At 37.8% G+C, this 22,709-nt stretch overlaps 1 pseudogene; it reads right to left on the bottom strand.

Annotated features, from left to right (window-relative positions):
• Positions 1-8,884: 8,884 nt before the first annotated feature.
• Positions 8,885-10,451, bottom strand: LOC131502571 (elongation factor 1-alpha 1-like; annotated as a pseudogene).
• Positions 10,452-22,709: the final 12,258 nt, after the last annotated feature.

Here is a 22,709-nt window from a genome sequence, read left to right as displayed (position 1 = left end):
AGTATGACCAGATTAAAACATTTAGAGTCTCTAAACACTAAAAAATAGGGTGTCCCACATCATATGCAATTCAGAATAAAAACAGTAAGGGTAAGAAAGCCTACCAACGTTTTTAAATTTATCCCTGATGACTATATTGATGCTTTCAAAGAATATCAACTTATCTGAAAAGCTTTATTGGGACCATGTTCTCCCTTTACAGGTGCACTAAGCAAGTACTTAGACTCTTTCTCTCTCTTGTGAAATGGAGCACTGCTCCTCAGCAAAGAGTTCTTGGGCATTTATTTATTCGTTCAATCATTAATTATATGTTGAGCACACAGCTGTGTCAAGGTGCTTGTTGGATGTGGGCAAAGACAAGTAAGATAGGCTAGCTATACACACACTCACACACACACACACACACACACACACACACAATGGAGTATTACTCGACAATCAAAAAGAATGAAATCTTGCCATTTGCAACTAGGTGGACAGAACTAGAGGGTATTATGCTAAGCGAAATTAGTCAGAGAAAGACAAATATCATATAACTTCACTCATATGAGAACTTTAAGGTACAAAACAGATGAACATAAGAGAAGGGAAGCAAAAATAATATAAAATCAAGGATGGGGACAAAAACATAAGAGACTTTTAAATATGGAGAACAAACAGAGGGTTAATGGAGGGGTTGTGGGTGGGGGGATGGGCTAAATGGGTAAGGGGCACTAAGGAATCTACTCCTGAAATCATCGTTGCAGTATACGCTAACTAACTTGGATGTGAATTAAAAAAATAAATTAAATAAAAATTTTAAAAAACGATAGTAGCTGTCTTCAAAGATCTCAAATCTATTCTTTTTTTCTAAATATTATTTTAATTAATTTGTTTTGTTACATTTTTAGTTTAATTCCAGTTAGTTAACATATAGTGTTATATTAACTTCAGGTGTATAATGTAGTGATTCAACACTTCCATACATCACCATGAGCTCATCACACATGCACTCCTCAATCCCCATCACTTCTTTAACCAATCCCTTCACCAACCTCCTCTATGGTAACTATCAGTTTGTTCTCTATAATTAAGAGTCTGTTTCTTGATTTCTCTCTGTCTCTCTCTGTCTGTCTCTCTCTCCTCTCTTATTTTTTACCTTTGTTTGTTTTGTTTCTTAAATAGACATATGAGTGAGGTCATATGGTGTTTGTTTTTCTCTGTGTTATTTCACTTAGCATTACATTCTCTAGATACATCCATGTCAATGCAAATGGCAAGCTTTCATTCTTTTTATGGATGACTAATATTCCATCTTCTTTATCCACATCTTCTTTATCCATGGACACTTAGGCTGCTTTCATATGTTCCCTATTGTAAATAATGCTACTATAAATATAGGGGTGCATGTATCCCTTTGAATTAGTGTTTTTGTATTCTTTGGGTAAATGCCCATTAGTACAATTGTTGGATTGTAAGGTAGCTCTATTTTTAACTTTTTGAGGAACCTTCATACAGTTTTCCACAGTGGCTATACCAGTTTGCATTCCCACCAACATTGCACTAGTGTTCCTTTTTCTCCACATCCTCACCAAAACCTGTTGTTTCTTGTGTTGTAGGTTTTAGCCATTCTAACAGATATTAGGTGATAACTCACTGTAGTGTTGATTCGCATTTCACCCATGATATGTGATGATGAGCATCTCTTCAGGTGTCTGTTGGTCATCTATATGTCATTTTTGGAGAAATGTCTATTCATGTATTCTACCCAATTTTTAATTGGATTATTTGGTGTTTTGGGGGGAGGGTGTTGAGTTGTATAAGTTCCTTGTATAGTTTAGATACTAACCCTCTATCTGATATGTCATTTGCAAGTGTCTTCTCCCATTCTGCACATTGCCTGGTAGTTTTGTTGACTGTTTCCTTCACTGTGCAGAAACTTCTTATTTTGATGTAGTCCCAATAGTTTGTTTTTGCTTTTGTTTCCCTCACCTCAGGAGACATATCTATTAAGATGTTCCTATGGTCAATGTTAAAGAAGTTACTGCCTGTGTTCTCTTCTATGATTATTATTATTTCAGGTCTCAGATTCAGGTCTTTAATCCATTTTGAATTTACTCTTCTATCTGATGTAAGAAAGTGATCCAGTTTCATTTTTTTGTATGTTACCCTCCAACCATTTGTTGAAGAGACTGTCTTTTTGCCATTGGATATTCTTTCCTGCTTTGCTGAAGATTAATTGACTATAGTTGCGGGTTCATTTGTGGATTTTCTATTCTGTTTCATTGATCTATGTGTCTGTTTTTGTGCCAGTACCATAGTGTTTTGATCACTACAACTTTGTAATATAACTTGAGATTGGATATTGTGATGCCCCCAAATTTTCTATTCCTTTTTAAGATTACTTTGGCTATTCAGGGTCTTTTGTGGTTCAGTATGAATTTTAGCATGCTTTGATCTAGTTCAGTGAAAAATGCTGTTGGATTTTATTTTATTTTTTTAATGTTATTTTTGTTTTTCATTTTGTTTTTTATTATTTTTTTAAATATGAAATTTATTGAAAACTTGGTTTCCATACAACACCCAGTGCTCATCCCAACAGGTGCCCTCTTCAATACCCATCACCCACTCTCTTCTCCCTCCCACCCCCCATCAACCCTCAGTTTGATCTCAGTTTTTAAGAGTCTCTTATGCTTTGGCTCCCTCCCTCTCTAACCATTTTTTTCCTTCCCCTCCCCCATGGTCTTCTGTTAAGTTTCTCAGGATCCACATAAGAGTGAAAACATATGGTATCTGTCTTTCTCTGTATGACTTATTTCACTTAGCATAACACTCTCCAGTTCCATCCATGTTGCTACAAAAGGCCATATTTCATTCTTTCTCATTGCCAAGTAGTATTCCATTGTGTATATAAACCACAATTTCTTTATCCATTCATCAGTTGATGGCATTTAGGCTCTTTCCATAATTGGGCTATTGTTGAAAATACTGCTATAAACATTGGGGTACATGTGCCCCTATGCATCAGCACTCCTGTATCCCTTGGGTAAATTCCTAGCAGTGCTATTGCTGGGTCATAGGGTAGATCTATTTTTAATTTTTTCAGGAACCTCCACACTGTTTTCCATAGCGGCTGCACCAGTTTGCATTCCCACCAACAGTGCAAGAGGGTTCCCTTTTCTCCCCATCCTCGCCAGCACCTAGAGTCTCCTGATTTGTTCATTTTAGCTACTCTGACTGGCGTGAGGTGGTATCTCAGTGTGGTTTTCATTTTTATTTCCCTGATGAAGAGTGACGTTGAGCATCTTTTCATGTGCCTCTTGGCCATCTGGATGTCTTCTTTAGAGAAGTGTCTCTTCAATGTTTTCTGCCCATTTCTTCACTGGATTATTTGTTTCTTGGGTGTGGAGTTTGGTGAGTTCTTTATAGATTTTGGATACTAGCCCTTTGTCCGATATGTCATTTGGAAATATCTTTTCCCATTCCGTTGGTTGCCTTTTAGTTTTGTTGGTTGTTTCCTTTGCAGTGCAGAAGCTTTTTATCTTCATGAGGTCCCAATAGTTCATTTTTGCTTTTAATTCCCTTGCCTTTGGAGATGTGTCAAGTAAGAAATTGCTGCGCCTGAGGACAGAGAGGTTTTTTTCCTGCTTTCTCCTTTGGGTTTTGATGGTTTCCTGTCTCACATTCAGGTCCTTTATCCATTTTGAGTTTGTTTTTGTAAATGGTGTAAGAAAGTGGTCTAGTTTCAACCTTCTGCATGTTGCTGTCCAGTTCTCCCAGCACCATTTGTTAAAGAGACTGTCTTTATTCCATTGGATATTCTTTCCTGCTTTGTCAAAGATGAGTTGGCCATATGTTTGTGGGTCTAGTTCTGGGGTTTCTATTCTATTCCATTGGTCTATGTGTCTGTTTTTGTGCCAATACCATGCTGTCTTGATGATTACAGCTTTGTAGTAGAGGCTAAAGTCTGGGATTGTGATGCCTCCTGCTTTGGTCTTCTTCAAAATTACTTTGGCTATTCGGGGTCTTTTGTGGTTCCATATGAATTTTAGGATTGCTTGTTCTAGCTTCGAGATGAATACTCGTGTAATTTTGATTGGGATTGCATTGAATGTGTAGATAGCTTTGGGTAGTAAAGACATTTTACCAATATTTGTTCTTCTAATCCATGAGCATGAAATATTTTTCCGTTTCATTGTGTCATCTTCAATTTCTTTCACCAGTGTTTTGTAGTTTTCACAGTGCGGGTCTTTTACCTCTTTGGTTAGATTTATTCCTAGGTATCTTATTATTTTTGGTGCAGTTGTAAATGGGATTGTTTTCTTAATTTCTCTTTCTGCTGTTTAATTATTGGTGTATAGAAATGCAACAGATTTCTGTGCATTTATATTTTATCCTGCAACTTTATTGAATTCGTTTATCACTTCTAGAAATTATTTAGTGGAATCTTTTGGGTTTTCTATATATAGTGTCATGTCATCTGCAAATAGTGAATGTTTTCCTTCTTTATTACTGGTTTGGATGCCTTTTATTTCTTGTTGTTGTCTGATTTCTGTGGCTAGGACTTCTGGTACAATGTTGAGTACAAGTGGTGAGAGTGAACATCCTTGTTCTGACCTTAGAGGAAAATTTCCTGGTTTTTCCCCATTAAGGCTGATAACTGTATGTTTTTCATAGATGGCCTTTATGATCTTGAGGTATGTTCCCTGATTATGTACTTGGTTCAGAGTTTTTATCGTCAATGGATGTTGTACTTTGTCAAATGCTTTTTCTGTATCTATTGAAATTGTCATATGGTTCTTATCCTTTCTCTTATTGATGTGATGTATCATGTTGATTGATCTGCGAATACTGAGCCACCATCTCCACCCAGGAAGAAATCCCACTTGACATGATGAATGATTCTTTAATTGTATTATATTTGGTTTATGAGCATTTTTGCATCTATTTTCATCAAGGATATCAGCCTGTAGTTCTCCTTTTGAGTAGTGTCTTTATCTGGTTTAGAAATCAGAATAATACTGGCCTCATAGAAAGAATTTGGAGGCTTTCCTTCTTTTTGTATTTTTTTGAAATATTTTAAGGAAAAAGGTGTTAATTTTTCTTTATGTGTTTCATAGAATTCACCTTTAAAGCCATCTGGTTATGTGCTTTGTGTGTTGGGAGTTTTTTGTTTGCTTGTTTGTGTTTAGAGAAGATTTTTTTTTAATTTTTTTCAATATATGAAGTTTATTGTCAAATTGGTTTCCATACAACACCCAGTGCTCATCCCAAAAGGTGCCCTCCTCAATACCCATCACCCACCCTCCCCTCCCTCCCACCCCCCATCAACCTTCAGTTTGTTCTCAGTTTTTAAGAGTCTCTTATGCTTTGGCTCTCTCCCACTCTAACCTCTTTTTTTTTTCCTTCCCTTCCCCCATGGGTTTCTGTTAAGTTTCTCAGGATCCACATAAGAGTGAAAACATATGGTATCTGTCTTTCTCTGTATGGCTTATTTCACTTAGCATCACACTCTCCAGTTCCATCCACGTTGCTACAAAGAGCCATATTTCGTTCTTTCTCATTGCCCTGTAGTACTCCACTGTGTATATAAACCACAATTTCTTTATCCATTCATCGGTTGATAGACATTTAGGCTCTTTCCATAATTGGGCTATTGTTGAGAGTGCTGCTATAAACATTGGGGGTACAAGTGCCCCTATGCATCAGTACTCCTGTATCCCTTGGGTAAATTCCTAGCAGTGCTATTGCTGGGTCATAGGGTAGGTCTATTTTTAATTTTCTGAGGAACCTCCACACCGTTTTCCAGAGTGGCTGCACCAATTTGCATTCCCACCAACAGTGCAAGAGGGTTCTTGTTTCTCCACATCCTCTCCAGCATCTATAGTCTCCTGATGTGTTCATTTTGGCCACTCTGACTGGCGTGAGGTGATATCTGAGTGTGGTTTTGATTTGTATTTCCCTGATGAGGAGCGACGTTGAGCATCTTTTCATGTGCCTGTTGGCCATCCGGATGTCTTCTTTAGAGAAGTGTCTATTCATGTTTTCTGCCCATTTCTTCACTGGGTTATTTGTTTTTAGGGCGTGGAGTTTGGTGAGCTCTTTATAGATTTTGAATACTAGCCCTTTGTCCAATATGTCATTTGGAAATATCTTTTCCCATTCCGTTGGTTGCCTTTTAGTTTTGTTGGTTGTTTCCTTTGCTGTGCAGAAGCTTTTTATCTTCATAAGGTCCCAGTAGTTAATTTTTGCTTTTAATTCCCTTGCCTTTGGGGATGTGTCGAGTAAGAGATTGCTACAGCTGAGGTCAGAGAGGTCTTTTCCTGCTTTCTTCTCTAGGGTTTTGATGGTTTCCTGTCTCACATTCAGGTCCTTTATCCATTTTGAGTTTATTTTTGTGAATGGTGTGAGAAAGTGGTCTAGTTTCAACCTTCTGCATGTTGCTGTCCAGTTCTCCCAGCACCATTTGTTAAAGAGACTGTCTTTATTCCATTGGATATTCTTTCCTGCTTTATCAAAGATGAGTTGGCCATATGTTTGTGGGTCTAGTTCTGGGGTTTCTATTCTATTCCATTGGTCTATGTGTCTGTTTTTGTGCCAATACCATGCTGTCTTGATGATGACAGCTTTGAAGTAGAGGCTAAAGTCTGGGATTGTGATGCCTCCTGCTTTGGTGTTCTCCTTCAAAATTACTTTGGCTATTCGGGGCCTTTTGTGGTTCCATATGAATTTTAAGATTACTTGTTTTAGTTTCGAGAAGAATGCTGGTGCAATTTTGATTGGGATTGCATTGAATGTGTAGATAGCTTTGGGTAGTATTGACATTTTGACAATATTTATTCTTCCAATCCATGAGCACGGAACGTTTTTCCATTTCTTTGGAGAAAAAAATCTTTGGAGAAGATTTTTTTTTTATGTTTATTTTTGAGAGACAGAGAGAGACAGAGCACAAGTGGGGGAGGGACAGAAGGAGAGGTAGTCCCAGAATCTGAAGCAGGCTCCAGGCTCTGAGCTGTCAGCACAGACTGATGCAAGTCTCAAACCCATGAACCATGAAATGACCTGGGCTGAAGTCAGATGCTTAACCTACTGAGCCACCACTCCCTGTTGGGAGTTTTTTGATTACTAACTTAATTTCTTTGTTGGTTATCAGTCTGTTCAAATTTACTAGTTTCTCCTCTTTCATTTTTGGTAACTTATATGTTTCTAAGAATTTATCCATTTCTTCCAGGTTGCCCAGTTTGGTGGCATATAGTTTTTCATAATATTCTCTTCTAATTTTGTATGTCTGTGATGTTTGTTGTTATTTCTCCTCTCTCATTTGTGACTTTATTTATTTGAGTCTTTTCTCTTTTTTTTCTTCATAAGTCTGGCTAGAGGTTTATTTATTTTTTATATTTTTTCAAAGAACCAGCTCCTGGTTTCATTGATCTGTTTTGTTTATTTTTTTATTTTCTATACCATTCATTTCTGCTCTAATGTTTATTATTTACTTCCTTCTGCTGCTTTCAGATTTTATTTGTTGTTCCTTTTCTAGCTCTGTTAGGTGTAAGGTTAGTTGTTTATTTGAGATTTTTCTTGCTTCTTGAGGTAAGCCTGTATGACTGTATACTTCCCTTCTAAAACCACTTTCACTGCATTCCGGATGTTTTGGACCATTGTGTTTTTATTTTCATTTCAAATTTCATTTATTCTTATATATCTTTGTTGACCCATTCATTGTTTACTAGTATGTTATTTAACTTCCATGTGTTTGTGGTCTTTCTAGATTTTTTCTTGTGGTTGACTTCTAATTTCATAGTGTTGTGGTCAGAGGAGAGTCACGGTATAACTTCAATATTCTTGAATTTCTTGAGGCTTCTTTTGTGGGCTAATATGAAATCTATTCTGGGGAATGTTCCATGTGCAGAAGAAAAGAATGTGTATTTGCTGTTTTAGGATGGAATGTTCTGAATACATCTGTTAAGTACATCTTTTCTAATGTGTCTTTCAAAGCCATTGATTGTTTCCTTGTTCATTTTCTGTTTAGATGATTTCTATATTGCTGTAAGTGGAATGTTAAAGTCCCTTACTATTATTGTATTCTTATTGATTAGTTTCTTTATGTTTGTTATTAACTGTTTTATGTATTTGATCACTTCTACGTTGGGTGAGTAAATATTTATAAGTGTTATATCTTCTTGTTGGATTGTACCCTTTATGATTATATTGTGTCTTTTTTGGTCTCTTATTACAGTCTTTTAAAGTCTGCTTAGTTTGTGAACGGAGCTAGAATGTATTATATATATATATATATATATATATATATATATATACACTAAGTGAAATAAGTCAATCAGAGAAAGACATATACCATATGATTTTATTCATATGTGGAATTTAGGAAACAAGACAGATAAACACATGGGGGGTGGGGAGGAAAAAAGAGAGGGATACAAACCACAAGAGACTCTTACCAGTAGAGAACAAACTGAGGGTTGATGGAGGGGGTTGATGGGTGGGAGATGAGCTAGATGGGTGATGGGTATTAAGGAGGGCACTGGTTGGAATGAGCACTGGGTGTTGTATGTAAGTGATAAATCACTGAATTCTACTCCTGAAACCAATATTGCACTGTATATTAACTAAAATTTGAATTCAGGAAAAACCTCTTTAGTTTGTTATAAGTATTGCTGCCTTAGCTTTCTTTTGACATACATTTGCATAATAAATATTTTTCCATGCCCTCACTTTTTTTTCTCATTAAACTTTTGCTTTAATCGGTCTCAAAATTCTGTGACAGATTTTTGATCAAAGTTGTTTCCATTAAAAAGTACTGATTTTAAAAACTAATAAAACTGCCACACACACACACACACACACACACAAAAACAAATGGTCCACAAAACATTCTCCTTTCCTTCTGAAGGTTTTATGATGCATTATCATTAACCAGTCTTTTACTATTAAACTTAAACGGCCAATTCACACAAACAGTTCTAAGACTGTTCTTCCACCAGTGATTAAGACTGGGGTGGCAGGTATTGGGGATAATATTCATTTAGCCTTCTGAGCTTTCTGGGCAGACTTGGTGACCTTACCAGCTCCAGCTGCCTTCTTGTCCACTGCTTTGATGACACCCACAGCAACCGTCTGTCTCATGTCACGAACAGCAAAATGGCCCAGTGGAGGGTAGTCAGAGAAGCTCTCAACACACATGGGCTTGCCAGGAACCATATCAAGGATGGCAGCATCACCAGATTTCTAGAACTTGGGACTATCTTCCAGCTTTTTTCCAGAATGACGGTCAATCTTCTCCTTCAGCTCAGCGAACTTGCAGGAGATGTGAGCTGTGTGACAGTCCAGCACAGGTGCCTATCCAGCACTGATTTGGCCTGGATGGTTCAGGATAATCATCTGAGCTGTAAAGCCAGCTGCTTCCATTGGTGGGTCATTTTTGCCATCACCAGCCACATTGCCACGACTAACATCTTTGACAGATACGTTCTTGACATTGAAGCCCACATTGTCCCCAGGTAGAGCCTCACTCAAAGCTTCATGGTGCATTTCAACAGACTTTACTTCAGTTATAACATTGACTGGAGCAAAAGTGACCTCCGTGCCTGGCTTAAGAACACCGGTCTCCACTCAGCCCACAGGGACAATACCAATACCACTAATTTTGTAGACATCCTGGAGGGGCAGACGCAAGGGCTTGTCAGTTGGACGAATAGATGGCAGAATGCAATCCAGAGCTTCAAGCAGTGCGGTTCTACTGGCATTGCCATCTTTACATGTGACTTTCTATCCCTTGAATTAAGGCATGTTAGCACTTGGCTCCAGCATGTTGTCACCATTCCAACCAGAAATTGGCACAAATGCTACTGTGTTGGGGTTTTAGCCAATTTTCTTAATGTAGGTGCTGACTTCCTTGATTTCCTCGTATCTCTTCTGGCTGTAGGGTGGCTCAGTGGAATCCATTTTGTTAATCCATAAGTTGTTTTACACCCAGTGTGTAAGCCAGAAGGGCATGCTCACGGGTCTGCCCATTCTTGGAGATACGTGCTTCAAATTCGCCAACACCAGCAGCAACAATCAGGACAGCACACTCAGCCTGAGATGTGCCTGTAATCATATTTTTTGTAAAGTCTCTGTGTCCTGGGGCATCAATGATAGTCACATAGTACTTGCTGGTCTCGAATTTCCACAGGGAGATATCAATGGTGATACTACGTTCACGTCTGGCTTTCAGTTTATCCAAGACCCAGGCATACTTGAAGGAGCCCTTTCCCATCTCAGCAGCCTCCTTCTCAAATTTTTCGATAGTTTTTTTGTTGATCCCACATTTGTAGATCAGATTACCAGTAATGGTAGACTTGCCTGAATCTAAGTGTCCAATGACGACGATGTTGGTATGAGTCTTTTCCTTTCCCATTTTGGTTTAGGTTTAGCGGTGGTTTTCATGACACCTGTGTTCTAGTGGCAAACCCATTGCAAAAAATCTCCATGCCCTCATTTTTAATGCTTGTCTTTAGGTCTGAAATGAGTTTCTGGTAGACAGCAGATAGATGGGTCTTGTTTTTATCTTATTTTACATTCAGAACAATTATTGATAGACATGTATTTATTACCATTTTATTATTTTTTGGTGATTGTTTCTGAAGAAATCTCTGATTCTTCCTTGTCTTTCCCTTTTTCATGTTTTGCTGATTTTCTTTAGTGATATATTTGAATTTATTTCTCTTTATCCTTTGCATATTTATTAGTGGGTTTTTATATATGGTTACCATTAGGTTTGTATATAACCTCTTCTGCATATAACCATCTCTATTAACTTGGTTATTTAAGTTTGAACCCATTCTTTACTCCTTCCTGCCCACATTTTAGATGCCTGTCTTTATATTTTATATCCTTTTATTTTGTGAGTTCCTTGATTATTTTTTTACAGAAATATTCCATTTAGATTTTATGTTTCCTACATCTTTTTTTTTGAAATTTATTTATTTAAATTCAAGCTAGTTAACATACAGTGCAGTATTGGTTTCAGGAGTAGAATCCAGTGATTCATTACTTATATATGTAAGTGCTTATTCCAACAAGTGCCTTCCTTAATGCCTATAACCCATTTAGCCCATCCCCTTACCCACTTTTCCAGCAACCCTGTTTTTTCTCTGTATTTAAGAGTCTCTTATGGTGTGCCTCCCTCACTCTTTTTATCTTATTTTTGCTTCCCTTCCCCTATGTTCATCTGTTGTGTTTCTTAAATTCCACATATGACTGAAATCATCTGATACTTGTCTTTCTCTGCCTGACTTATTTTGCTTAGCATAGTAATCTAGTTCCATCCACGTTGCTGCAAATAGCAAGATTTTATTCTTTTTGATTGCTGAGTAGTATTCCACTGTATGTACATATATATATATATATATATATATATATAGTATACTATATATGTATAGTATGTATATATATAGTATCTGTACATATAGTATAGTATATATATGTGTGTGTGTATATATATATGTACATACTATATGTACTATATATGTATATATAGTATACTATATATATAGTATTGGTTATTGTTGATAACGCTGCTATAAACATTGGGGTGCACATGCCCCTCAAATCAGCATTTTTGTATCTTTTGGTTAAATACCTAGTAGGGCAATTGCTGGGTTGTAAGGTAGTTCTATTTTTAATTTTTTGTGTTTCCTACATTTACTGTCACTTTTGATTTATCCTTTCCACTCAAAATATCCCTTTTAATATTTCTTGCAAGCGTAGTTTAGTGGTCATGACATCCTTCAGTTTTTGCTTGTCTGGGTAACTCTTTATCTCTCCTTATATTCTGAATGATAGCTTTACTGGATAGGGTATTCTTGGCTGCAGACATTTCTTATTCAGGCACTCCCTTCAGGCTTGTAAAGATTCTGGTAAAAAATCTTCCAGTATCCTCATGGGCTTTCCCTTGGAAGCTACTGGCCTTCTCTTGCAGCTTTTAGAATTTTTCTTTATAACCAAATGTTACCAATTTAATTAAAATGTCTGGTTGTCAGTCTGCTTTTGTTAGTTTTGATTGTACTTCTCTGTGACTCCTGGATCTGGATATCTGTTTCCTTCCCCAGAGTAGGGAAATTTTCAACTATTATTTCCTCAAATAAATATTCTGTCCCCCTTTCTTTATCTTCTTCTTCTGAGACTCCTATAATACAAATGTTATTATGTTTGATGGAATCACTGAGTTCCCTAGCCTACTCTCATTTTGTACAATTCTGTTCTCACTATTTTGTTCAACTTATTTTCCATACTCTGTCTTCTAAGTACTAATTTGTTTCTTAGCGTGTTCTATCATACTTTTCATTCCATCAAGTGTGGTTCTCATTTTGTTTCCTTGTTGATTTTCTGTTTAGATATCTTCCCATTGATGTAGGTTGGGTGTTAAAGACTCTTACTATTATTATATTCTATCAATTAGTTCCTTTATATCAGTTATTGATTGATTTATATATTTGGGTATTTCCAGTTGGATTCTTAAATATTTATAATTGCCATAAATTTTTGTTGGATCATCCCCTTTAGGATTATACAGTGCCTTTTTTAAATATACATTATTATCAAGTTGACTAACATATAGTGTATACAGTGTGCTCTTGGCTTTGGGTGTAGATTCCCATGATTTATCCACTTACATACATCATCCAGTGCTCATCGCAACAAGTGCACTCCTCAATGCCCATCATCCATTTTCCCCTCTCCCCCACCCCCATCTCCCCTCATTTTGTTCTCTGTATTTAAGAGTCTCTTGTGGATTGCCTCCGTCCCTCTCTGTTTGTAACAATTTTCCCTTTCCCTTCCCACATGCTCTTCTGTTAAGTTTCTCAAGTTCCACAGATAAATGAAAACATATATCTGTCCTTCCCTGACTGACTTATTTCACTTAGCATAATACTGTCCAGTTCCATCCATGTTGCTGCATTTGGCAGGTTTTCATTCTTTCTCATTCCCAAGTAGTATCCCATTGTATATATAAATCACATTTTCTTTATCCATTCATCAGTTCATGGACATTTAGGCTCTTTCCATAATTTGGCTATTGTTGAAAGTGCTGCTATGAACATGGGGGTACATGTGCCCCTATGAATCAGCACTTTTGTATCCTTTGGATAAGTTCCTATTAGTGCTATTGCTGAGCCATAGGGTAGTTCTACTTTTAATTTTTTGAGGAACCTCCACATTGTTTTGAAGAGCAGCTGCACCAGTTTGCATTCCCACCAGCAGCACAAGAGGTTTCCGATTTCTCCACATCCTCTCTAGCATCTATAATGTCCTGATTTGTTCATTTTAGCCACTCTAACCAGCGTGAGGTGGTGTCTCAGTGTGGTTTTGATGTGTATTTTCCTGATGAGGAGTGACATTGAGCATCTTTTCATGTGTCTGTTGGCCATCTGGATGTCTTCTTTGGAAAAGTGTCTATTCATGTTTTCTGCCCATTTCTTCACTGGATTATTTGTTTTTGGGGTGTGGAGTTTGGTGAGTTCTTTATAGATTTTAGATATTAGCTTTTATCTGATATGTCATTTGCAACTCTCTTTTCCCATTCTGTCGGTTGCCTTTTAGTTTGGTTGATTGTTTCCTTTGCAGTGCAGAAGCATTTTACATTGATGAGATCCCAATAGTTCATTTTTGCTTTTATTTCCTCTCCCTTTGGATATGTGTCAAGCAGAAAATTGCTGTGGCTGAGGTCAAAGAGGTTGTTGCCGGTTTTCACCTCTGGGGTTTTTATGGTTTCTTGTTTCACATTTAGGTCTTTCATCCATTTTGAGTTTATTTTTGTGTATGGTGTAAGAAAGTGGTCTAGTGGTCTAGTTTCATTCTTCTGCATGTTGCTGTCCAGTTTTCCCAGCACCATTTGCTAAAGAGACTGTCTTTTTCCATTGGATACTCTTTCTTGCTTTGTCAAAGATTAGCTGGCCATACATTTGTGGGTCCAATTCTGGGTTCTCCATTCTATTCCATTAGTCTATGTATCTGTTTTTGTGCCAACACCATACTGTCTTCATGATTACAGCTTTGTAGTAGAGGCTAAATTCTGGGATTGTGCTGCCTCCTGCTTTGGTCTTCTTCTTCAATATTACTTTGGCTATTTGGGGTCTTTTGTGGTTCCACACAAATTTTAGGATTTTTTGTTCTAACTTTGAGAAGAATGCCAGTGCAATTTTGATTGGGATTGCATTGAATGTGTAGATAGCTTTGGATAGTGTTGACATTTTAACATTTGTTCTTCCAATCCATGAGCATGGAATGTATTTCCATTTCTTTGTGTCTTCTTCAATTTCCTTCATAAGTTTTCCATAGTTTTCAGCATATAGGTCTTTTTCATCTTTGGTTAAGTTTATTCCTAGGTATTGTGTGGTTCTTGGTACAATTATAAATAGGATCGGTTTCTTGACTTCTCTTTCTGTTGCTTCATTATTGGTGTATAGAAATGCAATGGATTTCTGTATATTGATTTTGTACCCTGAGACTTTGCTGAATTCATCTGTCAGTTCTAGCAGCTTTTTGGTGGAATCTTTCGGGTTTTCCATATAGAATATCATGTCATCTGCAAAAAGTGAAAGTTTGGCTTCTTCCTTGCTAAATTTGATGCATTTTATTTCATTTTGTTGTCTGATTGCTGATGCTAGGACTTCCAACACTATGTTAAACAATAGTGGTGAGAGTGGACATCCCTGTCGTGTTCCTGATCTCAGGGGGAAAGCTCTCAGTTTTTCCTCATTGAGGATGATATCAGCTGTGGGCTTTTCATATATGGCTTTTATGATGTTTAAGTATTTTCCTTCTATCCCGAATTTCTCAAGGGTTTTTATTAAGAAAGGATGTTCTATTTTGTCAAAGGCCTTTTCTGCATCGATTGACAGGATCATATGGTTCTTATCCTTTCTTTTATTAATGTGATGTATCACATTGATTGATTTGCAAATATTGAACCAGCCCTGTAGCCCAAGAATGAATCCCACTTGATCATGGTGAATAATTCTTTTCATGTGCTATTGAATTCGATTTGCTATTATCTTGTTGGGAATTTTTGCTTCTATGTTCATCAGGGATATTGGCCTATAGTTGTACTTTTTTAGTGGGGTCTTTGTTTAGTTTGGGAATCAAGGTATTGCTGGATTCATAGAATGATTCGGGAAACTTTCTTTCCATTTCTATTTTTTGGAACAGCTTGAGAAGGATAGGTATTAACTCTGCTTTAAATATTTGGTAGATTTCCCCTGGGAAGCCATCTGGCCCATGACTCTCATTTGTTGGGAGGTTTTTGATAACTGATCCAATTTTTTCACTTGTTATGGATCTGTTCGAATTTTCCATTTCTTCCCGTTTGAATTTTGGTAATTTGTGGGTGTCTAGTAATTTGTCCATTTCTTCCAGGCTGTCTAATTGTTGGCATATAATTTTTCATTGTATTCCCTGATAATTATTTTTATTTCTGTGAAGTTGATTGTGATATTTCCTTTTTTATTCATGATGTTATCTATTTGGGCCCTCTTTCTTTTTGTGAAGTCTGGCTTTATCAATTTTGTTTATTTTTTCAAAAAACCAGCCCTTAGATTCATTGATTTTTTTCTACTGCTTTTTGGATTCTATATTGTTTATTTCTGCACTGATTTTTATTATTTCTTTTTCTGCTGGTTTTGGGGTGTCTTTGCTGCTCTGCTTCTAGTTCCTTTTGGTGTGCTGTTAGATATTGTGTTTGGGATTTTTCTTGTGTCTTGAGATAGGCCTGGATTGCAAAGTATTTTCCTCTTAGGACTGCCTTTACTGAATCCCAAAGCATTTGGACTGTCATTTTTTCATTTTCATTTGCTTCCATATAGTTTTTAATTTCTTCTGTAATTGACTGGTTGACCCATTCATTCTTTAGTAGGATGTTCTTTAACATCCATGCATTTGGAGGTTTTCCAAACTGTTTCTTATGGTTGATTTCAAGTTTCATAGCATTGTGATCTGAAAATATGCATGGTATGATCTTAATTCTTTTATATTTATTGAGGGCTGTTTTGTGACCCAGTATGTGATCTATCTTGGAGAATCTTCCATGTGCACTAGTGAAAAATGTGTATTCTGCTTCTTTTGGATAAAAAGTTCTGCATATATCTCTCAAGTCCATCTGGTCCAGTCTATCACTCAGGGCCATTGTTTTTTTATTGATTTTCTGCCTGGATGACTAACATTGCTGTTAGTGTAGTATTAAAGTCCCCTGTAATTACTGTATTATTATCAATAAGATTGCTTATGTGTGTGATTAACTGATTTATATATTTGGGTGCTCTAAATTTCGGTGCATAAACATTTATAATTGTTAGCTCTTCTTTTTTTTTTTTTTTTTTTTTTTTGTTTCTCTTTTTTTTTTTTTTTTTTTTTTATTTTTTTTATTTATTTTATTTTATTTTATTTTATTTTATTTTATTTTTTTTTAATATATGAAATTTACTGTCAAATTGGTTTCCATACAACACCCAGTGCTCATCCCAAAAGGTGCCCTCCTCAATACCCATCACCCACCCTGCCCTCCCTCCCACCCCCCAACAACCCTCAGTTTGTTCTCAGTTTTTAACAGTCTCTTATGCTTTGGCTCTCTGGAAATACCTCATAATTATGATATAATGTCCTTCTTTGTCTCTTATTACAGCCTTTAGTTTAAAATCTCATTTTTCTGATATAAGTATGGCTACTCCAGCTATTTTTTTACTTCCAGTAGCATGATGGATGGTTCTCCATCCCCTCACATTCAATCTGAAGGTGTCCTCAGGTCTCAAATGGGTCTTTTGTAGACAGCATATAGATGAATCTTATTTCTTAATCCATTCTGATTCCCTGTGTCTTTTGATTAGAGCATTTAGTCCATTTACATTCAGTGTTATTATTGAAAGATTTAGTGTCATTGTGTTATCTCTATGTTTCATGCTTGTGGTGATGTCTCTGGATCTTTGTAGTCTTTGCAGCATTCCACTCAGAGTCCCTCTTAGGACCTCTTTTAGGGCTTGTTTAGTGGTCATGAACTCCTTCCGTTTTTGTTTGGGAAAGACTATCTCTCCTTCTATTCTGAATGACAGCCTTGCTGGATAAAGGATTCTTGGCTGCATATTTTTCCTATTCATCCCATTGAATATTTCCTGCCACTCCCTTCTGGCCTGCCAAGGTTCAGTGGACAGGTATGCTACTACACTTATGTGTCTATCCTTGTATGTAAAGTCCCATTTGTACACAGCTGCTTTCAGAATTCTCTCTTTATCTTTGTATTTTGCTAGTTTCACTATAATATGTCATGGAAAAGACCTATTCCTGTTATGTCTGAAGGGAGTTCTCTGTGCCTTCTGGATTTGGATGTCCACTTCCCCAGATTGGGGAAGTTCTCAGCTATTTGTTCAAGTAAAACTTCTTCCCCTTTCTCTTTCTCTTCTTCTTCTGGAATTCCTATAATACAGATATTATTATGTTTCATTGAATCACTTATTTCTCTATTCTGCCCTAGTGTTCTCATATGTTTTTATCTCTCTTTTTCTCAGGTTCATCATTTTCCATAATTTATTTCACTTATTCTCTATTTCACTTATATCTGTTTCACTTATTCTCCTCTCTGCCACTTCCATCCTCGCTGTCACCACATCCAATTTATTTTGCACCTTATTTACAACATTTCTTAATTCATTATGACTATTTTTTAGTTCCTTGATCTCTGTAGCAGTAGATTCTCTGCTGTCTTTTATGCTTTTTACAAGCCTAGCAATTAATCTTATGACTATTATTCTAAATTCTTGATCAGGTATATTATTTATATCAGTTTTGAGCAATGCTTTAGCTGTCATTTCTTCCTGGAATTTCTTTTGAGGAGAATTCTTCCATTTCATCATTTTGTCTAGTTTTCTGTCCCTTGTGTGTTTTAAAAAGTTTGTTACGTGTCTTGCACCTGTGAGCACTACTATATTAAAGAGAGGTCACACACTCCAGGGCCTGGCCCTTCAGTAGGTGTGTTTGAAGCGTGTTTCATGTTCTGTGTTGTTGTGACTGGTTGCTTTCTCTCTCTACTCATAGTGGTGATTTGGACCCTCCACTATGTGTGCTTTGATTTGCTCATTAAAATAACCCTGAAAAAATAGTTTTTAAAAAGAGGGGGGTGGTCGTGGTGGAAGAAGCCTTCTCCCATAGAAAGACAGAAATGACAGGGGTGGGGAAAAAGAAAAGAAAAGAAAATTGAGAAACTATATGGCTTAATCCAGAGAGAGAGAGGAAAATAAAGAAGGAGATACAGAACACGTGTAAAGAGAATAGATTAAATATGTCTGCTTTAACAAACCAACAACCAGAATAACTAGACTAGAAAAGGTAAGAAATAAGAGGAAGAAAAGGAAATGTGTGTGTGTGTGTGTGTGTGTGTGTATAAAATAAGAATTGACCAAGAATTAAGTCAGAAAATGCAAAACCGCTGGGTGCCTTGGAACCAGTGACTGCACTGGTCTGGAAGAGGGGCTGTCTGGTTGGTCAGTGTCAGTCTTGCTCTGGTATATACATGGTTACCAGGTGTGGATGGGCGTGGTTTGGTGCAGGTGGGCCCCACTGTGGCCCCTTGTCTATTCCCTGAAGCCCCACCTTATTGATGATAGGGAGAAAAATGGTGACACCTCAGTCTCTCCTCCCCAGACTGGGTGTCCCAAACCACTCTGTTCAAGCTGTTTTCATGGTGCTGCATGGGCACGATTGGGCTGTTTTTTTGTTTTGTTTTGTTTTGTTTTGTTTTCCTGCTCCACAGTCTCCCATGCCTCCCAGGCTCTTGCCTTGGATTCAAACCCCAAAGTCTTAAAAGATCTTGCTCTGCACACCCTGCTTCCATGGTAGAGCCACTCCACCTTGCTGACAAAGGACCTCTTGCTCCTTACAATGCTGCACAGGCACAGTTTGTCTCACTCCACCCACTCCTGCACCTCCCTGCCACTCTGCAGGGATTCAAGCCCCAATGTCTCAAAGGATCCCACTCCACATGCCCCAGTTCTGAGAAAGTGCCGCTCCATCCTGCTGATAAAGGGCCTCTGGCTGGCAAGTGCAGGCAGGGCCCTTTGTCCTTGGAACAGCTATATACCTTCTTCCCACAGCACTCAGGAGAGGGGATTGCTTTCTCCCACTGTGGACTGTACCTCTGAGTTAGTTACTGACCCGGGGCTGGCTCCCCTAATCCCCAGGAGTGCAAACAGGGCTGTCAATCCAGAGACTCTCAGAAATTGGAACTTTCCGGGGTACCCGGGTGGCTCAATCAGTTAAGCATCCAACTTCGGCTCAGGTCATCATCTCACGGTTTGTGAGTTCAAGCCCCACATCAGGCTCTTCACTGACAGCTCGGACAACCTGGAGTCTGCTTCAGATTCTGTGTCTCCCTCTCTCTGCCCCTCTGCCACTCATGCTCTGTCTTTCTCTCCAAAAAATGAAAAAAATTAAAAATAAAAATAAATAAATTGGAACTTTCTCCATTTTTTCCTATCCCTGGTCCATAGTTTTTCTCTTTTCCAAATACAATCCTACACTTCCACAGCCTCTCTTTTTCTTCCTTTTGTCTCTCCGTGGAAGGGGATGCCTGCCGTCTGTGCTTATGTGGCCTCTTTTCTTTCTTTCAGTTTGCAATCATGCACCTATGACTTGCCAAGTTGTCCCTGTGGGCCCCTGGAGATGTCTCTGCCAGTCTGCAGCCTGGACTCTTGGAATTCCAAGTCCTCTGGCCTCAACACTGCTGTGTTAGGGATGAGTGAACTTCAGATCCCCCTATTTCTCCGCCATGTTGACTACTCTCCTACAGTGCCCTTTTTTGTCTCTTGATACAGGTTTTGTTTTAAAGTCTAGTTTGTCTTGGGTGCCTGGTTGGCTCAGTCAGTTGAGTGTCCAACTTTGGCTCAGGTCATGATCTCACAGCTCGTGAATTCAAGCCCTGCATCAGGCTCTGTGCTGACAGCTCAGAGCCTGGAGCCTATTTCTAATTCTGTTTCCCTCTCTCTGCCACTCCCCTGCTCATGCTCTGTCTCTCTCTCTCTCTCTCAAAATAAATAAACATTAAAAAATCAAAACAAACTTTAAAGTCTAGTTTGTCTGATATAAGTTTTGCTGCTCTGGTTTTCTTTTGACATCCATTTGTGTGATAAATGATGCTCCATCCCTTCACTTTCATTCTGAAGGTGACTTCAGGTCCAAAATCAAACTTTATAGGCAGCATAGATGCATCTTTTTTTTAATCCATTTTTATACCCTATGTCATTAGATTTGAACATTTAGTCCATTTACATTCAAAGTAATAATTGATAGATATATATGTATTGCCATTTTATTACTTGCTTTGTCATTGTTTCTGGAGATTTTCCCTAATGTTTTCTTGTCTTTTTCACATTTGTTCTCTCCTTTCCACTCAAAAGTTCTCTTTAATATTTCTTGCAGGCCTGTTTTAGTGGTCAGGAAATACTTTATTTTTTGTTTGCCTGAGATAATGTTTTTATCTCACCTTCTGTTCTCAATGATAGCCTTGCTGGATAGAGAATTCTTGGCTGCACATTTTTCCTATTTAGCAGTTTGAATATATCATGCTACTCCCTTCTGGCTTCCAAGTATCTCTTTGAAAATCTCCAGCTAGCCTTATTTGTTCTCTCTTGTAAGTTATGGACTTCTTCTCTTGCTTTTTTAAAAGATTTATTTTTATCATGATATTTTGCAAATTTAATTACAATATATCCTGATGTTGTCCTGCTTTTGTTTATTTTGATGGGAGTTCTATGTGCCTCATGGATCCAGATGTCGGTTTCCTTCCCCAGATTAGGGAAGTTTTCTGCTAATATTTTTTCCATTAAAATTCCCCCCCCCTTTCTCTCTCGTGTTCTGGGTCTCCTATAATATGACTGTTTTTATGTTTGATGGAGTCAGTAAGTTCCCTAAGTCTATTCTTTTTACTCTCATTTGTTCAGCTTCATTACTTTCCATTAGTTTGTCTTCTAAGTCAGTAATTCATTCTTCTGTTTCTTGTAGCCTGCTGTTCATTGCATCAACCCTGTTTCCAATCTATTTTACTGCACTCTTTATCTTTGATTCTTTTTGAATTCTTTTATCTCTGTGGTTTCTCACTGATGTCTTCCATTCTTTTGTCCAGACCAGTGAGTATTCTTATGATTGTTGCTTTAAATTCTCCATCAAGCATGTTACTTACATCTTTGTCAATTAAATATCTGCCCGTGGACTTATATTGTTCTTTTATTTGGGGTGTATTCCTCTGTGTTGGCATCTTGTCTACAGCTCTGCCTTCTTCTCTGTGTTAGAAAAGCCAGTTATGTCTTTGGCTCCTGAAATTATTGCCTTATGAAGAAGAGGTCATGTAGTGCCCAGGGATTTGCACTTCAGGAAGTGTCTCTGGTTTGTGTTGCATCCACTCTGCTGTTTTGTTTTGATCGCTCTATTTTTCAGGCGGATAATTTACAGGGACTTCCTTGGCTGCTATGGGCAGTGTTTGGTCCCTAGCTTGAATGTAGTGAGTTTCAATTAGGTGTGCTCTGGTCTGTTTGTGAAATGAGATCTGATACCACCTCTATGGCCCTGCAGAACTGTCTGGTCAGGACTCCTATAATATGAATGTTATCACATTTGATGGAATCACTGAGTTTCCTAAGTTTATTCTCATGTTGCATCATTCTTCTTTTTCTCTTTTGTTCAGCTTCATTACTTTCATTACTTCATCTTCTAGTTCACTAATTTATTCCTCTGCTTCTTCCAGCCTGTTGTTTATTGGAGGAAGCCTATTTCCAGTCTCCTTTTATTGCACTCTTCATCTCTGACTGATTCTTTTTTTAACTCTTTTATCTCTGTGATAATGGCCTCCCTGGTCTCCCTGATGCCTTCTATTATTTTCTCAAACTCAGTGAGTATTCTTTTGATTGTAGCTTTAAATTTCTTATCAGTCATGTTACTTATATCTGTTTTGGTTAGATCTCTGGCTTTGACCTTATATTCTTTGTTTTCGTTTGTGATAAATTTTCCCACTTTCACATTTTTTGTAAGTCTCTACCTTCTTCCATGTGTTAGAAAAACTGGTCATATCTCCTGCTCCTAAAAGTAATGGCCTTAAAGTACAGGTTAGTGCCCAGGGCCTGGCGCTTCAGGGAGTGGTTCTGGTGTGTGCTGCTTGTGGTTTGCTGTTGTGGTTTTGGCTGCTCTATCTTTCAGACCAGTCATGTGTAGAGGCTTTTCTTGCCTGCTGTGGGCAGTGTTTGGTCCCTGGCTTGAATGTGGTGAGTTTTAACTAGGTGTGCTCTGGTCTGCTTAAAAATGGGAACTTTCACTACCTCCACCAGAACTGTGGCCTACATAATTCTGGTCAGGAAACATGGTGTGGATAGGGGTTTGTGCTGGTCTTCTGAGGGAGAGGCCCACCACACTGGGACTGAGGCAAGTGTGACTGAGAAAGGCATTTAATCAGAGTACAGGTGTTGGGGCTTGGTGTATGCAAGTTAGCAGCCAGTGTTGGCTATGTGCTTCTTCCTACAATTGGCTGTGTGCTTATGCTGAAAAGCAGAAGAGGTAAATGACACCAGATAGCTCCTTTGTTCCCAGAGAGTGGTTGACATGAATCCTGCAACTTAAGGATGTGCTTTGAGAATAATTTCCCCACTTTGTGTCCCAGGCATTCTTTAGATTGCTGTTTCTATACTGTCTGTGGGTTATCTGTC

This window comes from Neofelis nebulosa, chromosome X (genome assembly GCF_028018385.1).
Source record: "Neofelis nebulosa isolate mNeoNeb1 chromosome X, mNeoNeb1.pri, whole genome shotgun sequence".
Lineage (NCBI taxonomy): Eukaryota > Metazoa > Chordata > Mammalia > Carnivora > Felidae > Neofelis > Neofelis nebulosa.
This window is presented reverse-complemented; position numbering and strand designations above follow the sequence as displayed.